At 37.6% G+C, this 22,605-nt stretch overlaps 1 pseudogene; it reads left to right on the top strand.

Moving 5' to 3' along the window:
* Positions 1–700: 700 nt before the first annotated feature.
* LOC138142362 (uncharacterized protein C6orf136 homolog pseudogene) lies at positions 701–1,971 on the top strand (annotated as a pseudogene).
* The last annotated feature ends 20,634 nt before the right edge of the window (positions 1,972–22,605 follow it).

Genomic DNA, 22,605 nt, shown 5'->3' with positions numbered 1-22,605 from the left:
AAGGGCTCCAGGTTCTCTATTTAAAAAGGAGACAGCAGAATTTTTCTTCCCTTTCACGCCACCTACACTGTTTTTGGATTTGGGGGGAAGTCTCCAACATGCTCCTGGGTCACGTATCTGAACTCCCTCCAAGCCTTTTCAGCCCTTCTACATATTATTGTTGTCTGTCAATAGACTGTAAGCTCCTTAAAGACAAGGACTATCTTTGCTTTTGTTTGTATCCCCAGTGCTTAGCACAGTGCCTAGCACATGGTAGGCATTTAATAGATGTTTATTGATGAACAATTCAGTGAATATTTGTTAAATATTTATGATGGGCAAGGCTAGAAAGAGTTGGAGTAAGGATCTGGAGATACATTGTCTGGCTGCCATCCCAGAATCACCTTAGAAAGTTATCACCAGTTTGACTATAGGTTGATGAGTTTCAAGTTCTCTATTACAACAAAAAGTATTACCTTAATTTTTAAAAATATTTTTCTTGAGCTATAGTGCGCCGGCACGTGGTCTCTGTTTCCTTCCCTCCCCTCCCCCTTTCCCCTTCACGAAGCCGGCTTCTGGGGCCAGATTAGGGAGACACCCTCCTCACTCCCGAAAATCATGTACCAGCCAAGCGGAGGAGCGGCCCGGAGGCTCCGCCACTGCCTTGGCGCCTACCAGGCCAGGCCTCAGAGTATCTTCGAAGTTCTGGTCTTTTCATCAGGAATGATTGGAAGTCTTCTATTTCATTAAAGATCCATTTTCCCCCTGTAGTATTATACTTGGCTTTGCTAGGACCAAAAACCTCCTCAGGCCCCACCATTCCTACCCTTGTGGCTTACCTCACCAATGGTCACTCCTCTCTCAGTGTCTCCATATCTCCGGCTCCGTCCTCTCTCACTCCCTTCCAGCCAAATCTTCCCCCAAGTTCCCCAACAGCCCCTTCCTCAGGCCCAGGCCTTCATATCACCCTGGGTGGGTCTTCCCTCTCAGAAGGGGGAGGATGGACCAGGAACAGGGTTGCATGGGGGCTGTCTAGATGGGCTTAGAAGCCTCTTTGAAGAATTGCCTTGCCCCTATCCTGGGGCTCTAATCCCATTCCGGGCCCCTGGAAGTCCTCACCCTGCTCCTGCCACTCCATCAGGGAACCCCAGCATGGAGGAACATCTAGCTGTCATGTATGAGAAGCTGAGGCAGGAGCTCCCCAACCTGTTTCTTCGCTCCCATGATTACAACCTCTACTCATCTGATGTGGAATTCATCAATGAGATCCTGAACATTCGAACCAAAGGCCAAACGTGGTACATTCTATCACTGACCCTCTGCCGATTTTTGGCCTGGAATTATTTTGCTCAGCTGAAGCTAGAGGTCCTGAAGTTGAGTCAACACCCTGAAGACTGGACGCTGCAGGCACGTTGGTGCCTTGTGGGTTTGCCTACCCATCTCCTCTTCTTGCGGTTCTACTGCCGGGATAAGGAAGAGCTTTACCGGACATATGATGCCTATTGTACTTTTTACCTGAATTCTGAAGGCCTCATTTATTGTCATCACCTGGATAAACTGATGCCCTCACATTCACCTCCAATGCCTGTCAAGAAGCTGCTGGTGGGAGCCCTGGGAGCCCTGGGCTTGGTAGAGCCAGAAGCAGAAGCTACCTTACATCTGTGTCCTAAGCCCTGAATAAGGATGAGGGGAACTTGGGCATAGGTCTGTATTTGCTTTTGGGGAGCTACAGGCTGCACTGAGCACATTATTATGCACAGGGGGATGGTATTGAGGGGAGTGGGGAGGCTATAGCAGGCCTAATCTCCTCATCCATCATACCTCCCCATCTTTTCTTTCCTACCCAATTTCCATCTCATGCTGTGTAATTTAACTTGTACATAAGTGAGGATGTAAGAACCTTTAATTTAATTCCTCTGCATATTAAAATTCTTAACTTCTTCCCAAAATATCTTTAATAAATAGAAATCATTTGAAAAACAACAAAAAAAACCATTTTTCTTTTCTAGCTTTCTCTGATGTTTTTGGAGGAGTGTGCCTAGAAGTACTGTTACTGGGTGAAAGGGTAGGAGCAATTTAGTGATATTTTGGATATAGTTCCAAATTGATTACTACAATGGCTAAACTAATTCACAGATCAGTAAACTTTGCATGAATGTACCTCTCATCCTCCAGTCACTCCAACAGTTGTCATTTTACTTAATTTTTCTTACTCTTTGACAGTTGGTTGGGTATGAAATTGAGGTGAAACCTTAGAATTGCTAGACTTAGATTTTCTCATATAATTAGTGATTTAGAGAATTTTTTTTATGATTGTCAATAATTTTCAATTCTTTTTAGAACAGTTGTTTATATCGTTTGACCATTTATAAGGGAATGGTTCTTGTCTGTATAAATTTGAATTGATTCCATATATTTCTCAGATGATACACCTTTAATGTAGAAAAAAGTAAGAAAATATAAAAAAGAGTTGTGATCATGGTCAATCTATGTGAAAAAAGGAGGGGCAGTGGAGTGTGAGTAGACTCATTGAATCTTAGAACAAAGTGTTATTCCTACTCATTCTCTTTCTCTACCTTCTTTTCAAAGTGGGGAAAGTGTACAAAGAGAGGAAAACATGTGAGAGGATGTAAGATGTTCATAAGTGTGAATTTGAATGGAAACCCATAAAAAAGAGAAAAAGTAGCAGAATGGATTAGAAAGCCAAATCTTAAAATACATTCTTTAAAAGAAATACATATGAAAAAGAAAGATTCACATGTAATTAAAATGAAAGACTAGAGTAGTAGAGCAAGATTAATTAGACCTCAGATGAACTCAAAGCAGAAGTAAAAATCATGATCTCACAGAAGGCAATAGTAAAAATAGACATGACTAAAGGAGATAAGCAGGAAAATTACACTACAAAGGCATCACAGACAGTGAAATAATATTAGTACTTAATATATATATATATATATATGCACTGAATGGCATAGCATTTAAATATTTAAAGGAAAAGTAAATTATTGATGGGTTTTTCCAATGGTCAGTTCATCCGACTGCATGTCATAATCTGGGTAGAATTCATTCTCAAACTATTTGATTTTTCCTTTGCAGATTAAGCCCATCTTTTTTTGAGTGGTCATGGAGGAAGTTCTATAGATTCCTAGGATTTAATGCAAACAGCAAAATGTCATTGATAAATAGAAATAGTGTCCAGTTTCTGAGAGATTTTACCATGTGGATTAGCCTCTGCATAAAACTTCTTTCCTGAAAGGGTTAACTATCTTTGGTGAACCTGCCTCCCTATTTGGTGCCTTGCTTAATAGGATAGATAATTAAATAAAGTTAATTTAGTTGTTGTATCTAGCAAGAAATCTTGAATGATATTAACATATTTGGAGGAAATATTTGGTTTAAGAAGTTGTAAATTGTTCTACTGAAACAGTAGTTTCTACTAGAACAGGTAGGAAAGTAGGTGTTTCTTTTTTTTATTTTTCCATTTTTCAAATGCTTTATTAACTTCTGATTTACAACATTCATTTCCGCTAGATTTTGAGTTACAAATTTTCTCCCTGTTTTTCCCCTACCCACCACCCCAAAATAGCAGTCCCACAGGATATCCCCTCCTCCAATCTGCTCTCTCCCATATTTTCTCCCATACCCTGTTTGACTTTTCCAGTAAGGCATGGTGGATCTCTATGCCCCAGTGTCTATGTCTATATATCTTATTTCCCAATTATGTGTAAAATACTATTAATAATAGTATATATATACTTAAACATTTGACTTTAAAATGTTGAATTCCAGATTCATTCCCTTCCTCCCTTCTCACCCACCCTTACTGGGAAGATAAGCAGTTCAGTATAGGTTGTACATATGTAGCTAATGAAAAACAGTAACATAGTAGATATATTGTAAAAGACTGACTATATTTCCCTCCCTCCTATCCCACCTCCCACTTTCTATTTTCTATTCTCTACTTTGATCCCATCCCTTTTCAAAAGTGGGTGCTTCCAACTTCCCTCCCCTCCAGTCTGTCCCCTCCCTTCCATCATTCCCCCTCTCATCCTCTTCCCCCTCCCCACTCTCCTGTACGGTGAGATACCATATTTAGTGTGTATTTCATTCCCTCCCCAAGCCAAATTCAATGAAAATAAGGTGGACCCATTCCTTTTTGCCTTCCTATTCTTCCCCTCCATTGTAACCATTTCCCCATTCTGTCTCTGCCCATTTCCTCTCATTATATTCCTCTCTCATCTCTTAAATTTACCTTTTATGTATCATCCCTTCCTATTAAATGGGTCCTGTGCCCTCTATCTATGTATACCTCTAAACATATATACACACATTCACATATGTATTCATATGCCCATATACCCTCATATATAGACATACCCACACACATATATATGTATATATATATATATATATACATATATGTGACTATTTTCATACTGAGAAGAGTTTCATCAGTTACAATTATTGTTTTTCGATGTAGGAATGTTGATAGTTCAACTTTGATAAGTTCCTTATGATTTCTTTTCCCTGTTTACCTTCTCATGCTTCTCTTGCTTCTTGTACCTGAATATCAAATTTTCTATTCAACTCTGATATTTTCATCAAGAATGCTTGAAAGTCTTCTATTCCACTGAATGACCATATTTTCCCCTGAAATATGATACTCAGTTTTGCTGGGTAGGTGATACTTGGTTTTAATCCCAGCTCCTTTGACCTCCAGAATATGATATTCCAAGCCCTTCGATCCCTCAGTGTAGAAGCTGACAGATCCTGGGTTATCCTGATTGTGTTTCCACAATATTCAAATTGTTTCTTCCTGGTTGCTTGTAATATTCTCTTCTTAATATGGAAATTCTGGAACCTGGCTATAATATTCCTATGAGTTTTGTTTTTGGGATCTTTTTCAGGAGATTATTGGTGGATTCTTTCAACCTTGATTTTGCCCTCTGGTTCTAAAACATCAGGTCAGTTTTCTATGAGAACTTCCTGTAGAATGATTTATGTTCTTAATTTTATCATGGCTTTCAGGTAGTCCAATAATTTTAAAATTATCTCTCCTGGATCTATATTCCAGGTCAGTGGTTTTTCCCATGAGATATTTCACATTGCCTTCTATTCTTTCATTTGTTTGGATCTGTTTAACAGCATCTTGATTTCTCATAAAGTCATTAGCTTCCATTTGCTCCAATCTAATTCTAAAGCAATGATTCTCCTCAGTGAGCTTTTGAGATTCTTTTTCCATCTGGAAAATTCAGCTTTTTAAGGCATTCTTCTCCTCATTGCCTTTTTGAGGCTCTTTTGACTTTTGAATTAGTCTATTTTTTAAGGTGTGATTTTCCTCAGTCTGGCTTTTGACTCTCACTTCATAATTTTCTTCCATCATTCTCATTTCTCTTCCCAATTTTTCCTCCTCTTCTCTTATCTGCTTCTTAACATCCTCTATGGCCTGTAACCAGCTCATATTTTCCTTTGAAGCTTTTGGTGCAGGAATTCTGACTTCACTGTTTTCTTCATGTTCCATAATTTGCTCCTTTTTGTCCCTCAAATAGGATGTTTGATCTAATGTTGTAATCTTCTGTCTGCTTTGTTTCCTTTGCCTGGTCATGTCACCCCTCAGTCATTTGACTTCTGGGCTTTTTGCCTCAGTAGGACTCTGCCACTAGACAGGGGAGCTTTCATCCCAAACGCTGTGGTTTTCTCAGCTGCTGGAGGTATTAGTTAGGTACCCTCTCTGAGGCCTCCACATGCTCTGGCAAGCTGGTCACAAATCCCAGAACCTCTACCCTAGACTGCAATGCAGATCCAAGCTTGGTCCCTCTGCACTCTTTAGGCCCAGAGCTAAAGCTGCCCCATGGCACTTGCTGGCAGTGCTGGGCGTCTCAGCAGCTTCTCATCCTGGGTGCAAAAGTCAATGAACTTCCACTTACTGGGTCCCAAATTCCAGACTGTACTGACCTCTCACTTTTTCCTTAGCATCTATGTGTTGATAATTCTGGAAATGGCCACAGCTGCTGCTGATCTGGTGTCCCTCCAGCCAGTGGCTGGTCAGACCATCCCTGGGGCTAAAACCTCTGGCTCATGTGGGCCTGGGCTCAGCTCCCAGAGCACTATTCTGGCTGATTCCTGTAGGCCTGCTGGGCTGTCCTCAGCAAAAGGTTAGCTTCTCTGTGTCATTTTGTGGGTTCTGCAGCTCCAAAGTTTGTTCAGAGTCCCCTTTTTACATTGATTGGGGAAGGTGGAAGCCTACTTGCCATCTTGACTCCAACTTGACTTTTTATCAAGGTAGGTCTTTCAATGATAGTGTTAGACTTGGAATCAGGAAGATCTGTATTCAAATCTTACTTTGTGTACTTACTAATGGCATGACTCTGGGCAAGTCATAACTTCTCTCAACCTCAGTTTCCTCAACTATAAAAATGCAATAATAATAATAGCATCTTCCTCAAAGAATAATTGTGAGTATCAGATGTTTCCTATGTTATCACATGTAGAAAATGCTTGGGCTAAAAAACATATACAGTATATGGGGTATAGAGATCTGTTTTGCCCTACTGGAATGCCGGGGCAGGGGAATGGAGTAGGATATAGGAGGGACCAGTTTGAGGGAGGGGATATACAGTGGAATTACTGTTTTGGGGTGGTGGGTAGGGGAAAGATGGGGAGAAAATTTGTAACTCAAAATCTTGTGGAAGTGAATGATGTAAACTAAAAATAAACACAAAATTTAATTAAAAAAAAGAAAATGCTTGGCAAATCTTAAATATTTGCTTAATTCTAGCTGTTATTATAGTTGAATAAAATGCATTTCTACAATTAACAAGCAATAAATATGGAAAAATTCTGTGTTCTCTATACCTCTCAGTTACCTGTGTGATTACAACAGTGATCTGCAGAGAAAATTTTTGAAGCCTCCCAGTCCTCTTATTATTTTCTCCAAGCATGCCCTTTATGTCTGTCTAGAATATTTTCTTAAAAGTGATAGAGATAAATTTCTAATAATATAAGTCATTCCCTAATTGATAAATGGCCAAGGAATATGAATAAGCAGCTTTCAGAGGAAGAAATTAAAACTATCTAGTCATATGAAAAATTTCTCTAAGTCATTTTTAACTAGATAAATGCAAATCAAAACAAGTCTGAGGTACCATATCACACCTATCAGATTGGCTAACATGACAAAACAGGAAAATTGTAAATATTTGGAGAAGATATGGGAAAATTGGATCACTAATTCATTGTTGATGGAGTTGTGAACTGGTCCAACCACTCTGGAGAATAATTTGAAACTATGCCCAAAGGGCTATAAAATTATGCATACCTTTTTACCCAGCTATACCACTTCTAGGACTCTATCCCAAAGAGGAAAAAAATGGGAAAAAGACCCACCTCTACAAAAATATTTATTGCAGCTCTTTTTGTGGTGGCCAAGAACCGGAAATTGAGGAGATGACCATTAATTAGGAAATGGTTGAACAAGTTGTGGCATATGAATATAATGGGCTACTATTGTTTCATAAGAAATGATGAACAGGCAGGCTTCAGAAAAACCTAGAAAGACTTGCATGAACTGATGCTGAGTGAGATGAGCAGAACCAAGAGAACATTGTACATGGTAATAGCCACAGTGTATGATGACTGACTGTAATAGACAGCCCTTTTTAGCAATGCAAAGACCTAAAGCAATTCCAAAGGACCCATGATGGAAAATGCCATCCACATCCAGAAAAAACTATGGAGTCTGAATGCAAAGTGAAGCAGGCTATTTTCTTTTTTCATTGTCTTGTTTTGTTTTCTTTCTCGTGGTTCCTCCCATTCATTCTAATTCTTCTATACAACATAATTAATGTGAAAATATGGTTAATAGGAAGGTATAGATAGAACCTATATCAGACTATATGCTGTCTTTGGGGAGAAGGGAAGGAAGGGAGTAGAAGAAAATTTAAAACTTATGTAAGTGAATGTTGAAATCTAAAAATAAATTCATTAACTTTAAAAAAAGCGATAGAGATTAGGAAATAGTTATATGGGTTGCCACCCTGATATAGTAGAAAGCTTGATGAACCTGGAGTCAGAAAAACCTGAGTTCAAACTACCAGTTGTATGGCTCCAAGTAAGTCAGGTAATCTCTTTGAGCATTTCCTTAAATGTTATATATAGATCTTAATTGGTGCAAAACTCTCCTTTAAGAGGATGCATATATTAAAATTCATACTACTTGAAATTATAATTATGTAAAATTGTTATAATTATAAAATATTTATAACCAGGAAGCTGTTGATGCAGCAGACAGAGTACTGGACCTGGTCTCAGGAACATCTGTGTTCCAATCTGTCCTCAGACACTTACTAGCTGTATGGTCCTGGGCAAGTTACTTACCTTCTGTTTGCTTTAATTTTCTCAACTGTAAAATGGAGATAATAATAACACTTATTATTTCAGGTTGTTGTGAAAATTAAAGAAGGTATTATTTGTTAAGAAAAATAAAAAAGCATTTAGCAAAATGCCTCACACATAGTAAATGCTGATTCCTTTCCCTTCCCTAGAATATGGTAATTGGGTCTAGCCCAGTGGAAATATACAGTGTGCATTTGAATAATGCAACTGCTTTAGGGGGATTCATTATACATACTCTTCTGGAAACCTAGATGTATCTACCATACAGGATTGCTTTTAAAAATCAAACGAAATAGTGCAAAGAAGTACTTTGCAATTATTGAAACACAATGTAAATGGCAGCTGTTATTTGGTGATGATGGTCTCTTGATTGTCTTAAAAAAAAATAATACCAGCTTTGGTTTTGAATTCCCTTTCTAATTACTTGATCCTGGGAGCATTGATTTTTGAGCTGGAAAGAACCTCAGAGGTTCTCTCTTTAAGAGATCTTGAAAATTAGTTCCTCAGTGCTTTCAAAGTTGTGCTTCTTCCAGGACATATTTCTTTTGTGTCCTTGCTATGGTCTAGTTGCTCTTCCAACTTCATTTTCTTAAGTGTTATTTCCATTTGCACTTATAACACTTTGGGGACCAAGCTATCATCGATGATTAAAACAGACTGCTACAGAAACAGTTCTGTTCCCCTTTTTTGGTTTAATCATTGTCCTCACTTCAGTTTTATCTATAAAATTATGGAATGGATGACATGACTTACTGCAGTCTCATAGCAAGCTTTCTGTTAACTCTGCTCCCCTCCAGAATTCTTCACTGTTTTGTGAAGTAATACTAACACATCATCATCTTCCCCTATCTTCTTTAACATTTTGTAAACAACTTTATATTATAAACAGATGTCATTTTTTAATTGCAGTGTATCTCCTCTTGGCAAAGAGATAAACTCTTTTCTGGTCAAGGTGATTTTTTTTTTTTTTTTTGCTATTTTGGCCCCTTCATTTTAACTATCATTTTACATTAGTTAAACTTATGGAGGAAATGATTGTGATGATGATTGTCAGTCTTTTTTCTTCAACCTATTTCCCATTTTTTCAGTGTCAGATCAAGTCAATAAATATTAAATTCTAGGATCAAAATACTTTGTAGGGCCAGAGAGGTACAACACTGACCAGATAACTGACTTTCCCTTTAATAGCTGGGTTATGACTCACTGTCCCTATTCCATACCACATACTGTGGCCTCACCAAACTAACTTAAATGTCAGTATAGATGATGAGACATGTGAACTAATCTATAAATTATTTTAACTTTTCAGATTTTTTGGTAAGTAGAAAGGGAAATTTAGGGGAATATAGAAAGCAAAATTTGTAGTGATTTCTTTTTTTTCTTTATTTAGTATCATATTTTTCCCTAGTTACATGTAAAAATTATTTTTAACATTTGTTTTTAAAATTTTGAATTCTAAATTTTTTTCCTTCCTCCCTCCCCACTGCCCTCATTGAGAAGGCAAGTAATTTGATATAGTTTATACATGTGTAGATGTGCAAAACATTTCCATAATGGTCATGTTGTAAAAGAAAACATAGACTAAAAAAAACTCTCAAGAAAAATAAAATTTAAAAAGGATGCTTCAGTCTGTTTTCAGACATCAGTTCTTTCTCTGGGGATTTTTTTTTATCTTAAGTCCTTCAGAATTGTCTTGAATCATTGTATTGCTGAGAATAGCTAAGTCATTCACAGCTGATCATCTTACAATATTGCTGCTACTTTATACACAGTACGTTTCACTTTACATCAGCTCATACAAGTCTTTCCAGGTTTTTCTGAGAGTATCTGGCTCATCATTTCTTATATTATAATAGTACTCCATCATAATCATATACCATAATTTGTTCAGTCATTCTCCAAAATTGATAGGCTTCCCCTCAATTTATAATTCTTTGCCCCCAGAAAAGAACTAAGTATTTTTGTACACAAATGCCTGTTTCCTTTTTGACTTTTTTATCTCTTTTGGAATGTAGACCTAGTAGTGGTAATACTGGGTCAAAAGGTATGCATGGTTTTATAGCCCTTACAGCATAATTCCAAATTGCTCTATAGAATGGTTGAGCCAGTTCATAACTCCACCAATGGTGCATTAATGTCTCATTTTCCCCACATCCCCTCCAACATTTGTCATTTTCCTTTTCTGTCCTATTACCCAATCTAATAGGTATGAGATTGTACCTCAGAATTGTTTTAATTTGCATTTCTCCAATCAATAGTGATTTAGAGCATTTTTTAAAATTTGGCTATTGATGTCTTTGATTACTTCATCTGAAAACTTTCATTTTTTTATCAATTATCAATTGGAGAATGACTCTTATATTTATAAATTTGCCCCAGTTCTCTATATCTTTGAGAAATAAGACCCTTATTAGGGAAATATGCTTCAAATTTTTTTCACAGTTACTATTGCTAACTTTATTTCCCTCTATCCTATCCCCACCTATGTTTATTCTATTCTCTCTCTCCTTTCACCCTGTCTCTCCTCAAAAGTGTTTTGATCCTGACTACCCCACCCCCAATCTGTTCTCCCTTTTATTAACTCAACCCCTTTCTCTTATCCCCTTCTCTCTCTGCTTTCCTATAGGGTAAGATAGATTTCTATACCCAGTTGTGCATGGCTATCATTTCATTTTTGAGCCAATTCTGTTGAGAGTGATGTTCACCTCTTATCTTCACCCTCTTACCTTCCCTCTCTTCCACTCCACTGTAAAAGCTTTTTCTTTTCACTTTAATGGGAGGTAATTTACCCCATTCTAGCTTTCCTTTTCTTCCAGTACATTCCTCTCTCACCACTTTATTTTATTTTTTTAGATATCATCTTTTCATATTCAACTCACACCTTTGCCCTCTGCTATATATACTCCTAACTGCCTTGATAATGAGAAAGTTCTTATGAGTTACAAGTATCATTTTCTCATGTAGGAATGTAAATACTTTTACTTTATTAGGTCCTTTATGATTGCCCTTTCCTGTTTACCTTGTTATGCTTTTTTTTAGTCTTGTATTTGAAAGTCAAATTTCCTATTCAGCTCTAGTCTTTTCATCAAGAATGCTTGAAAGTCCTTTATTTCATTGACTATCCATTTTCCCCCAGACAGATTATCCTCAGTTTTGATGGGTAAGTGATTCTTTATTGTGATCCTACCTTCTTTGCCCTTCGGAATATTATATTTTAAGTCCTCTAGTCCTTCAATATAGAAGCTGTTAAATCTTGAGTTATCCTGACTGTGGCTCTACAATATTTGAATTGTTTCCTTCTGGGTGCTTGCAATATTTTCTCCTTGGCCTAGGAACTCTGGGATTTGACCGTAACATTCCTGCAAGTTTTCATTTTGGGATCTCTTTAAAGAGGTGATTGGTGGATTCTTTCAATTTATATTTTATCTTCTGGTTCTAGAATATCAGGTCAGTTTTCCTTGATTATTTCTTGAGAGACGATATCTAGACTCTTTTTTGATCCTAGCATTCAGGTAGCCCAATAATTTAAAAATTATCTTTCCTGGATCTATTTTCCAGGTCAGCTGTTTTTCTAATGAGATATTTCATATTTTCTTCTATGTTTTTCATTCTTTTATTTTTGTTTTATTGTTTCTTGAGTCCTCATAAAGTCATCAGCTTCCATTTGCTCCATTCTAAATTTTTAAGGAATTATTTTCTTCAGTGAGCTTTTGTACCTTATTTTCCATTTGACCAATTCTACTTCTTAAGGAGTTTTTAATTCACTAAATTTTTGTATCTGTTTTTCCATTTGGCCATTTCTGCTTTGTAAGGCATTCTTTTCCCCACTGACTTTTTGAATCTCTTTTACTATCTGACTTAGTATATTTTTAAGGTATTATTTTCTTTAATTCTTTTTGTGTGTATATCTCCTTTACTAAGCTGTTGATACATTTCCAGATTTTCTTCCATCACTCTCATTTATCTTTCCAATTTTTCCTCTACCCCCTTTACTTGATTTTCAAATTCTTCCATGACCTGAGAACAATTCATATTTTCCTTGGAGGCTTTGGATAAAGGAACTTTGTCTTTGCCATCTTCTTCTGAGTATGTATTTTGATCTTCTTTGTCATGACGGTAACTTTCTATGGTCAAATGTTTTTTTTTCCTGTTGTTTGCTCATTTTGCCAGTCTATTACTTGACTTAAATCATTGTTAAAAGAGGGCTCTGCTTCCAGGGTGGAGGGCACATGTCCAAGCTTCTGGGGTTTTTTGCTGCTATTTTCAGAGATATTTCTAGGGACTGTTCCTAGGTGATATGATCTAAAGAGAGGTGTTTACTACCCTCCTGGCCAGTGCGGTGGTCTGTGAGTTACCACAAGCTTTCCCTCCCTAGAACTGTGACAAGGGTCCCTGCTCCACTGAGACTACAAGCTCTCGTGTTCTAGTGCTCCTCATCACTGCCACCCAGGACTGAGACACGATCTGGATATGGGCAAAGCAACAGCATCCTGCCTTAGTACCAGCAAAGAGATACCTTTAATCTTCTTCTGGACAGTTGTTTGACCCCTTTAGCCTGTAAATCTTTGGGATGAAAGCTCTGAAAGCAACAGTAGCTGCTGCTGCTGATTCAGTGGATCCCTGGGCCTGTTTCTGATTTTCTGGGGCCTTTGCTGCTCTGGCCTGGCTTGCTCTGGACTGTACCCCATTCTCACCCAGGTGTGAGATCAACCCTTTCTGCTAACCTTCTAAATTGTCTTTGGGATCTGTAGACTGAGTGGTCTGGAAAACACCACTGCTACCTCTGATTCACTCACCACAAGGCCTGCTCCAGGTTTTTCTCTGCTCTGGCTAAGCCTGTGCTAAACTGGGCTCCTCTCTCACCCTGGTGTAACAGACCTTTCCTGCTGACCTTTTAAACCATCTTAGGGTGGAACATTATTTCACTCTGTCTTTTTGTGGATTCTATAGCTCTAGAATTAGTTTAGAGTCATTTTAGAAAAGGTATTTGGAGGGGTTTGGGAGAGAGCTTAGTGGGAGTCCCTGCCTTTACTCTGCTATCTTGGCTCTGCTTCGTTTCCTATCATTTCTGAGAATTCTGCCCAAGTTATAATTTCTTCAAAGCTTCCTTGTCTGCTTAAGAGACCTCAGGAATCTGACATCTATATTTTTTAAACTTTCATTTTTCTGAAGCTGTCCATATTTTTTAGCATATGCTATGTTTTGATGGAAAGATTTCCATAAATTGTATGATCAAGAAGATAAATAGGAGAAAGAATGTTTTGGGATGTACTTATTTCTATTTGTCCTAAACCAATTGCTCTGGAATATCAAATGGGGTGGCCTTTAATACTCTGGGTTAGAAAATTGTTCGTTTTAGTTATATTGCTGGAATGCAGGCTGGCATATTGGAAATAGTATGAAAGTTAAACATCAGGAGATCTGGGCTACAGTCAAGTTCCAATTTTGTGACTAGGTGGCACTGTGGCTAATATACTGGGTCTGTAGTTAGGAAGACCTGAGTCCAAATCTAGCCTCAAACACTTACTGGTTGTGTGATCCTTGATAAGTCACTTAAACCTGTTTGCCTCAGTTGCCCCATATGTAAAATGAGCTGGAAAAGGAAATGGTGAAACATTCCAGTATCTTTGCCAAGAAGACCCCAAATAGGGTCATGAAGACTCAGATGTGACTGAAATGATTGAACAATAACAAAAAATTCTAGCCCTTCATATAAGCTTGGCCATAACTTTTAGTCCTTTAACATTAACTTCCTTTCCTATAAACTCAGGAAGATGAGCTGAATGGTCTCTAAGGTCTTCTTTAGCAGGAGTAATTTTAGTCATGATACTTATAATGCAGTTAATTTGCGTTCTAAAGTTTGCTAAATGCTTTCCTTAAAACAATCTCTAGAAGTAGATAGATAGAAAAATGATTATCTCTGCTTTGCATTTGGGGAAACAAAGTCTCAGAGATGCAAAGTGGTAACCATGGTCACATAGTGTCTCATATTCATGGTTTTATAAATTTCAGTGAACACTTTTGTATTTTATGGGCAGTTAGGTGGCTCCCTGGATAGTGCATGGGAACTAGGAATCAGGAGACATGAGTTCAAATCCAGCCTCAAACTCTTGCTAGATGTATGATCCTGAGAAAGTCACAACCTCTCTGCATCAGTTTCTTAATCTGAAAAATGGAGATAATAATAGTAATTTCCTCCCCCCACCCATGGTCATTGTGAGGATCACATGAGATAACAAATGACAAGCAGTTTGCACATCTTAAAGGGCTATTTAAATGCAAGTTATTGCTATTAGATTATTGCTGTTGTTATTGTTATAGTTCCAGATGAAAGATTCCTCATCATTTAAATCTGTCTTCATACATTATTGTAGGAGAGATCTGGATGTAACCATAGAGGCTACCTATTCTGACTCCCACATTTTAAAGATGTGGAAAACGAGCCCCAGGTGGCAAATTAACTTGTCCAAAACCATATAGGAAGTAAGTGATCAAGCAGGATTTGAAACCAGGTGTCTCAACCTCAAAGTTAGTCCTCCTCCCTACAGTATCATGATTCCTATTTTTCTCTTCTTGTTCTTTTTGCCACCCTTTTCTAGACCCTCTCCAGCCCCTTTGGATCTTCCTTGAGGGGAAACCAGAATTCTACATGGTAGTTTTTCAGATGCAGACCTGCTGTGGTTTGGGGAAATATGATGATAGCTTCTGTTATTATTCTAATTTCCTCCTTGCTGATGTCCAATATTTTGTTGGTCTTTCTGGCCACATCAGCACTGGACATTGGCAATAGTGAAAACTCTGCTTTTTCAATACAATTTCAGGAGTTTATACATTGGCTTACACTCAGTGGCATTAGTTTTTGCCAATATATCTTTTAGTGAAATGGAAAATTCTGGGCTTATCTGGATTTTGTAATATTTTATAGATGGAATAAAAGTCTTAGTGCTGTTTTAATCTTTACTTAAAATTATTCTTGAGATATACTGTATTGATTTGGTGTGAATCACAGTTATGGTAACTAGAATTTTGTTTTGTTTGTTTCTAGGTTATATGTAAATGTCATCTTAGAAAGAGGAGAATCCTTCTTTGTAAAAGAAACACTGTTCATATGCAGTCAAGCCAGATGAAAAGTGTGAGTAGGAACATGCATCCCTGTGTTCCCATGTTCAACCATCATCAATATATTGCTATTGACTAAGCTACCCCAATATGACTAAATAGCCATGAGAGGTAGATAGAATGCATGTTTGTTTTCATCTGTCAATTTGCTTTCATTATTTCTCAAGGATGGCAAAGATACTAGTGCTCCTACAATAAATGTCTAATTATTCCAAGTATTTTTGGAGAGTTGGCTGCTCTGTATCAGTCACTTTCCCATATAACTGAACCTTACTTCCTTTGAGTTTAAGATATTTTAAATTCTATTTTGGATAGAAATCTTTCTTTTCATGCATTTCTTAACTTCTTAAGCAGTGAATAACAACATAATTTCAATTTATCTAAAAAATGGAGAACAATTTATATTATTAACATCAATATAGCTTTAAAAAAGGAAAGATAAGTTCTGAAAGATTTACAAATTTTGATCCAGAGAACTGATAATAGCATGATCACCTCATGACAGAAAGATCATGGACTAAACATATTTTTGGATGTTGCCAGTGAGGGGATTTATTTAGTTTAATTATGTTTATATGATATAAGGCTTCTTCCTGCTCTCCCCTCCCCTCTCCCTCCTTCTCCTCCTCTCCTTTCCTTTCTTCTGTTCTGCCCCATCTTCTCCTCTCTTCTCTTCCTTTCCCCTCCCCTTTCCCTCTTTCTTTTCCTTCATCTTTTTTTTATTATTAATAGGTGAGGGAGATGGAAAGTACTGACTTTTTTGGGTTCTGAGCTTACTTTATGGATCCTTGAGGGAGCCGGATAAACTATGCCCAGGTAAGTCAATCATTTCTATTGAGCTCAAATTCTGAACTCAAGATGTAACAACACAAATCTAAAACACACCTATTATAATTTCTATAGTACTAAGCTCATGATGTAACATTGAACACAAATTTAAAACAAATAGAAATATACCACCTATATTAAAAAGTCAGTACCTTCCTAAAAAAATAAATGAGCATTGAAATTTTTTTAAAAAATTATTCCAAAAAGCTTGGGAAGTTTCAGTGGATTTTAAGCTAAGTAGAAGTAAATACTATAATATAGCAACCAATCAATTTTACATGACTATTAACAGTTTGTTATGTGATAAGATTATGCCAGGCAATGGGACTACAAGGATTTCCTTAAAGCTATTCTTGAGATATACAGTATTGAATTGGTGTGATTCACAGTTATGGTAGCTAGAATTTTGTTTTGTTTGTTTCTAGGTTGTATGTAAACGTCATCTTAGAAAGAGGAGAGGAGCTTATATTATATCTTAGAAAGAGATGATGGAGCTTATATCCTAACTGATGAAGCACCATGTTTTAGGAAGGACATCGAAAGCTGAAAAGTATCTAGAAAAAGGCAACCAGAATGGTGAAGGGTCTTGGGCGCATCTCATAGGAAAAGTATTTGAAGGAACAGAGATCCATTAGCTTCTACAGAAAAGAAGATCCAGGAGAGCCATGATAATCCAAGTATTTGAATATTTTTCATATAGGAGAGGGATTCGATTTGTTTGGTTTGGTTTTAGAGGATAGGAACAATAGATGTAAGTCTTGTTGTTGCTCAGTCATTGCAATTATATCTGACTCACCTTTTGGGGTTTCTTGGCAAAGATACTGGAGTGCTTTGCCATTTCCTTCTCTAGCTCATTTTACAGATGAGGAACGGAGGCAAACAGGTTAAGTGACTTGCTGAGGGTCACACAGATAATAAGTGTCTGAGGTCAGATTTGAACTCACGAAGAGGAATCTTCCTGATTTCAAGCCCAGTACTCTAGCCACTGTACCACCTAGTGTTCATGGGTAGAAGTCGCTAAAAGACAATTAGGGGTTGGTGTCAAGAAAATGTTCTCACAATTACAGCTTTCCTATCAATACAGCTATATCTATGAATAGATGATAAATTCCCCTCATTGGAGAACTTTAGGCAGAAGCAAGGTGACCACTTATCAGGTACATTATATTCAATATTCCTTTCTTAGCCATGGATTTGACTAGATAGTCACTGAGGTTCATTCCAGCTTTATCATGCTATGTTTCCACAATGTAAAGTTTCTTGATGACTGAGGGTTATCATTAAGAATGTCAAATATTGTAAGGCAATATGCTTAACTTAGTGCAGTTACTACTGAGCCATTAATTCCTAGTGCTAATGGTCCTAGATGCTTCCAGAGGCCTTTTAATCTGATTTTTGTACTTTTCTGCACATTAGCCCAACCAAGCCTGAATTTCTCCTTTCTAATCTATTGCTTGTTCTATGCTGGGTGCTGAAGATACAGACACCTTATTCACAGCTATGATTAAAATAAGGATAGGTAAGTGCTGAGTGAGGAGCAAAATGATTTTACAATGAATAAAGTCAAGGGTTTTTTTTTCTTTTGCATTTTTACTCTTTATTGGCATTTTGGGCTCTGAGCTTACTTTATGGATCCTTGAGGGAGCCAGATAAACTATGCCCAGATTTCTATTGAGTCAAATTCTGAACTCAAGATGTAACACTCAACACAAATCTAAAACACACCTAGATGGATAAACTTCAAGCAGCTGAATAAAACTGAGGCCATATCTCTTTTTTATCCCTCAATTTTCATCTGAACATTTAATATTTGCATAATGATAAAAACCATGACTGCAATCAAAACAGATTTGTGCTGAACATCTTTTGCTTGGAAAACATATTTTCTAGCTTCCAGGGCCCAGGAAAATTTCTTTGAGAAGAGACTTAAGGACACTTGTTATGTGTGTCTGTCTCCTTACTCTTTCCAAACCCTTCCTTCTTCCTTGCTCCTTCCTTAAACCACCCACCACATGAAAAAAAAAAATGAATGCCTTCTGAATTTCTGTGGTTATGTGCTGACAGACAAAAAGATGAAGAGACATGTAATTGAGAATTAAATGGGAAGTGAATTTCTCATGTAAGAAATGAGAATTGCACTCAGAAGGGGGCAGTGTGATCTGGCAGAGACCAAACCTGTCAGCAGAGAAATCTAATAGGATCCTCTCCATTAAAAGCATGATCAGCTTAGGGGCTGATATGCACAATATAGGAGTTACATTTGGCTGAACTGGCAATATGGTAAAGGGTTTTACAGATTGCTCTGGCCTTAGCTTTTAGACATTAGAACCTGTTAGTTGCCCCATTGTATGTACTGAGAAGATCTACCAGCACATCCAATTTTCCCTTTAATTCAAGGATGCTCCATGTTTCAATAGTACGCAATACAGAGGATCACATGTAGCCACTTAGTTCTAGTCAGTCAATAAATATTGATTAAGAAAATGCCTTCTAAGTGTCAAGTAATGCGTCAAGCACTGGGACTACTAAGAAAGGCCAATGACAGATCCTGGGTCAGTGAACTCACAGTCTAAAGACAACAAGCAAATAACAATATACAAACAAACTGTATACAGTATAAATTAGAAAAAATCAACAGGGGGAGGGCACTAAAATTAGGGGGAATTAGGAATTTCTTATTTACATGGTCAAATATTGAAATAAGTATTGGGTTCTTAATCCCGGTCTTTATCTTTCTCCCTATATCTTTCTATGTCTGTTTCTCTCTTTGCCTCTGTCTCTGTCTCTGTCTCTCTCTGTCTCTCTCTCTGTGTGTGTCTCTCTCTCTCTGTCTCTGTCTCTCTCTCTGTTTCTGTCTCTCTCTGTCTCTGTCTCTGTCTGTCTCTCTCTCTTTCTCTCTGTCTCTGTCTCTCTGTCTCTCTCTCTCTGTCTCTCTCTGTCTCTGTCTCTCTCTGTCTCTCTCTCTGTCTCTCTCTGTCTCTCTGTCTCTGTCTGTCTGTCTGTCTGTCTGTCTGTCTGTCTGTCTCTCTCTCTCTCTCTCTCTCTCTCTCTCTCTCTCTCTCTCTCTCTTTCTCCCTCTCCCATTCTTCCCTTTCTTGTATAAAGAAACCTTTTGTAGTCTGGTGGAGCCTATGAAACCCTTCTCAGAATAATGTTTATAAAATACACATTTTGCTTTATTCCAATACTATCAAAAATTCAATATAAACAGTGAAACAGTGACAGAATAGGAGTTCTTAAATTTCAGCTTCAGTATCAATAGAAAGCAAAAGGAGATGATCATTTCTTTCCCCTGTCTCCCAAAGATAAAATTTGTTATCCTCCTGGGAAGCCCATGATTTTATTGGAAGCAGGATAGACAACTTGGACACATTTATCTATGAGTGTCTAGTTAATGGGGGCAAAAGCCTCTAGATTATATCAGAACTCAGCTCAGAAGGTGAGAAGAAAGATAATTTTGTTTCCCCAGGAGCTGTTTCCTTTAATTGCTTTTGTCTTTTTCCTGCCCACTCAGGGTAAAAACGGTTTACACCTGAGTTACTTTCTTGTGAGGCTGGTATTTTAGTGTTCTTTTTCTAGGATCAGTAACATCCCCTGACAATGAGTTTCAGGGAATCAGAAAAGTTGCTATAGGTGGCCCTATCAGGGAGTTAGTTATATGACTGAAACTTTTACCTTTTTAACCATATCTGAAAATTAGAGTCTGTAGGACAGCAGCAGCAAAATAGGAGGGTGTGGAAGAAAGACCACTGAGAAAGATGAGGAAAGATCATTCTTACCTCTCCCTTTTTTCCTTTCTGTCCAGCATCAAGTAACATTCAACATTCAGTCAATAAGCATTTAATAAGCACCTGGTATCCTATTGATCAGATACTCTGCTAGGCACAGAGGTTAAAAAAAAGAAACAGTCCCTGAATCAAGTAGTTTACAATCCATCAAGGAAAATAACATGTACCCAAATAAGGAAACATGAATTGTTTTGTTTTGTTTGGGGGGGGGGGAAGAAGGGAGATAACTATAAAGAAGAAATACAAAACTAGTAAGAAACAACTAGAAAAAAATGCTTAAACAGTGTAGGGAGAAGACCATATTTTGGATTGTGAGCTTTTCAGGGAATTCTAAATAATAAACAAATTAGGAATTATAGAATTGTGGTGGGGGAAAGTAGGCAGAAAAGAGGAGTAAAGCAAGTGTGGAATCATGGAAAATATTCTGGACTGAGTCAGGAAAAATGGAGTCTGGTCATAATGCTCCAATAAGTAGCTTTGTAACTTTAGGTCAAGTCCAATGATTTCTCTGGGACTCAGGTTGAAGTATGTCATTTCTACATTATATTCTAGCCTTCAACTTCCTTGTTTCAATGAAGCAAAGGCTGTACTGAACGCAGAATTTATGTACATGGTGTCCCAAATGTGTTAGCCCAGTTGTATATTTAAGGTTTAAACTATATAGTTTAAATATATGTCAGCTGTCCTTTAAATACTCTTTTCTTTATTTTTTTTTTTGCTTAATTTGCCTTTCTGTTTAAGTGTTTGTTCTGTTTTATAAAGCAGTTGGAGGCAGGCGATTAATGGTTATCAACTGAAGACTTTAGGATTGAAGTTTGTGTTGCGGCAAGCACCCCAGCATCCCCAAGGTGGTTGCCAACACAGCTTTTCAAAAGGAAAGCGACTCAAAATGGGTTAATAATCTTGCTTTAATTAATCAAACATATCATTGACCTAGTTCAGGGGGAAAAGTCAGCACCCCAAACTTCAGAGTGTACAGATAGAAGTTACAAAGCAGAAGTTACAAGAAAACAGAAAAACATATCAAGCAGACAGGCCTCCAACTGTCTTGATCATTACATCCATACCTAGTCAGTTACCAGAGAGGGAAGCATCAACATCTGGGTTTTGAAAGCCAAGGGTCTCTCAACGGCTGCCCAGAGTCTTGTCTGGTCAAATCACATAACACTTCTCAAAGTGAGCCCCCAAACAGTCTCACATCAGGTTTTATAGCCTTCTCCTGGCTCAGCAAATGTAATAACCCAACCCCTCTTGACCCCACTGACCAATCACAAAGTATCTCCTGAAAAACAAGCCTCCCACCACAAGCTCCAGGTGCACTTAACCTAGGGGCAGGGAAGATCTTAAAAATTTACATTCCTATAACAGTTTGCTACAAAATTTTTGAAACCACTGGTTGTCTTGGGACTTGTAAACTTTCCCAGTTTTGATTCTGCAGTGTCTCTGGTCTCATTCTGGTGATGAGGAGCCAATTTAGTCCTTGTTGTGTTACTGAGTTCTCATTAACTCAAGCAAGATAATTTTCTCTCTTTATTATTCTCTGTCCCAGGAACATGGTTAACCTTGGTTTACATGAATATCTTCTCACCTTCCACAGAAACAAACATGCCAGACTGCATACCATGGCCTATAGAAATCAATAGAGACTGATTTGATCTTTCTTTGTTTTTGGTAGATTTGATCTGTACATGCAGGGGTGGTTCAGGGGCACATAGATGGTGTATCAGATAGAAGATCAGACCTGGAGTTAGGTCAGACTTGAGTTCCAGTCCACCCTTACTAGTTGTGTGATCCTGGGTAAGTCACCTAACCTGTATGTCTTAGTTTCCTCTTCAATAAAGAATGGGGATAATAATAGCACCTGCCTCCCAGAATTTTTGTGAGGATATTATGAGGTAATAATTATAAAGTGCTTAGTACAGTGCTTGGCACATAAATGCCATATAAATGTTAGTAATTATCATCATCACTATCATCATCATCATCATTATTATTATTGTTACATTCTGAAAACTTCCCAAGCTCTGTTTTTGTTGTGTTTTGTCCTTCATTCTTGCAGAGAACCATGACATCAGGGAAGTGATGACATGATTTGCAATCGACTGATATAAGTGAGGGAGGGATGTGCAAAGTAACCACCCTTACTTTCTCCTACAGAGTCTTCTGGATCCAGTGGCCAGATATGCGTCAGGATGACTGTAGATGGCCAATAATGCATTGGGAGACCCTTTTAGACTAAGCCCTTTTCAGGTACACACTTAGAGTGAGGTAACACACATTCAGTGATGTTTTTAAGTGATTTCTTTAAGAAATGAGTCAAGGGATGGCCCCTTTAATAAATTAAAAAAAAAAATCAAACTGGGAGTGGAAGACCCTTGTGGCTGCTGACCAAAAGAGAAACAGTAACTATTTACATTTATTCTTAGCCAGGAGGGCCCAAAGATAGCCATTAAATGGTACTTGGGCAGGGACCTACTGTTGTCCAGTCTATAAG

This window comes from Petaurus breviceps, unplaced genomic scaffold (assembly GCF_028583685.1).
Source record: "Petaurus breviceps papuanus isolate PSGF00001 unplaced genomic scaffold, PetGlider_PUasm1.0 90574, whole genome shotgun sequence".
Lineage (NCBI taxonomy): Eukaryota > Metazoa > Chordata > Mammalia > Diprotodontia > Petauridae > Petaurus > Petaurus breviceps.
Note: the sequence above shows the minus strand (reverse complement) of the source record. Positions and strands in the feature narration are given on the sequence as shown.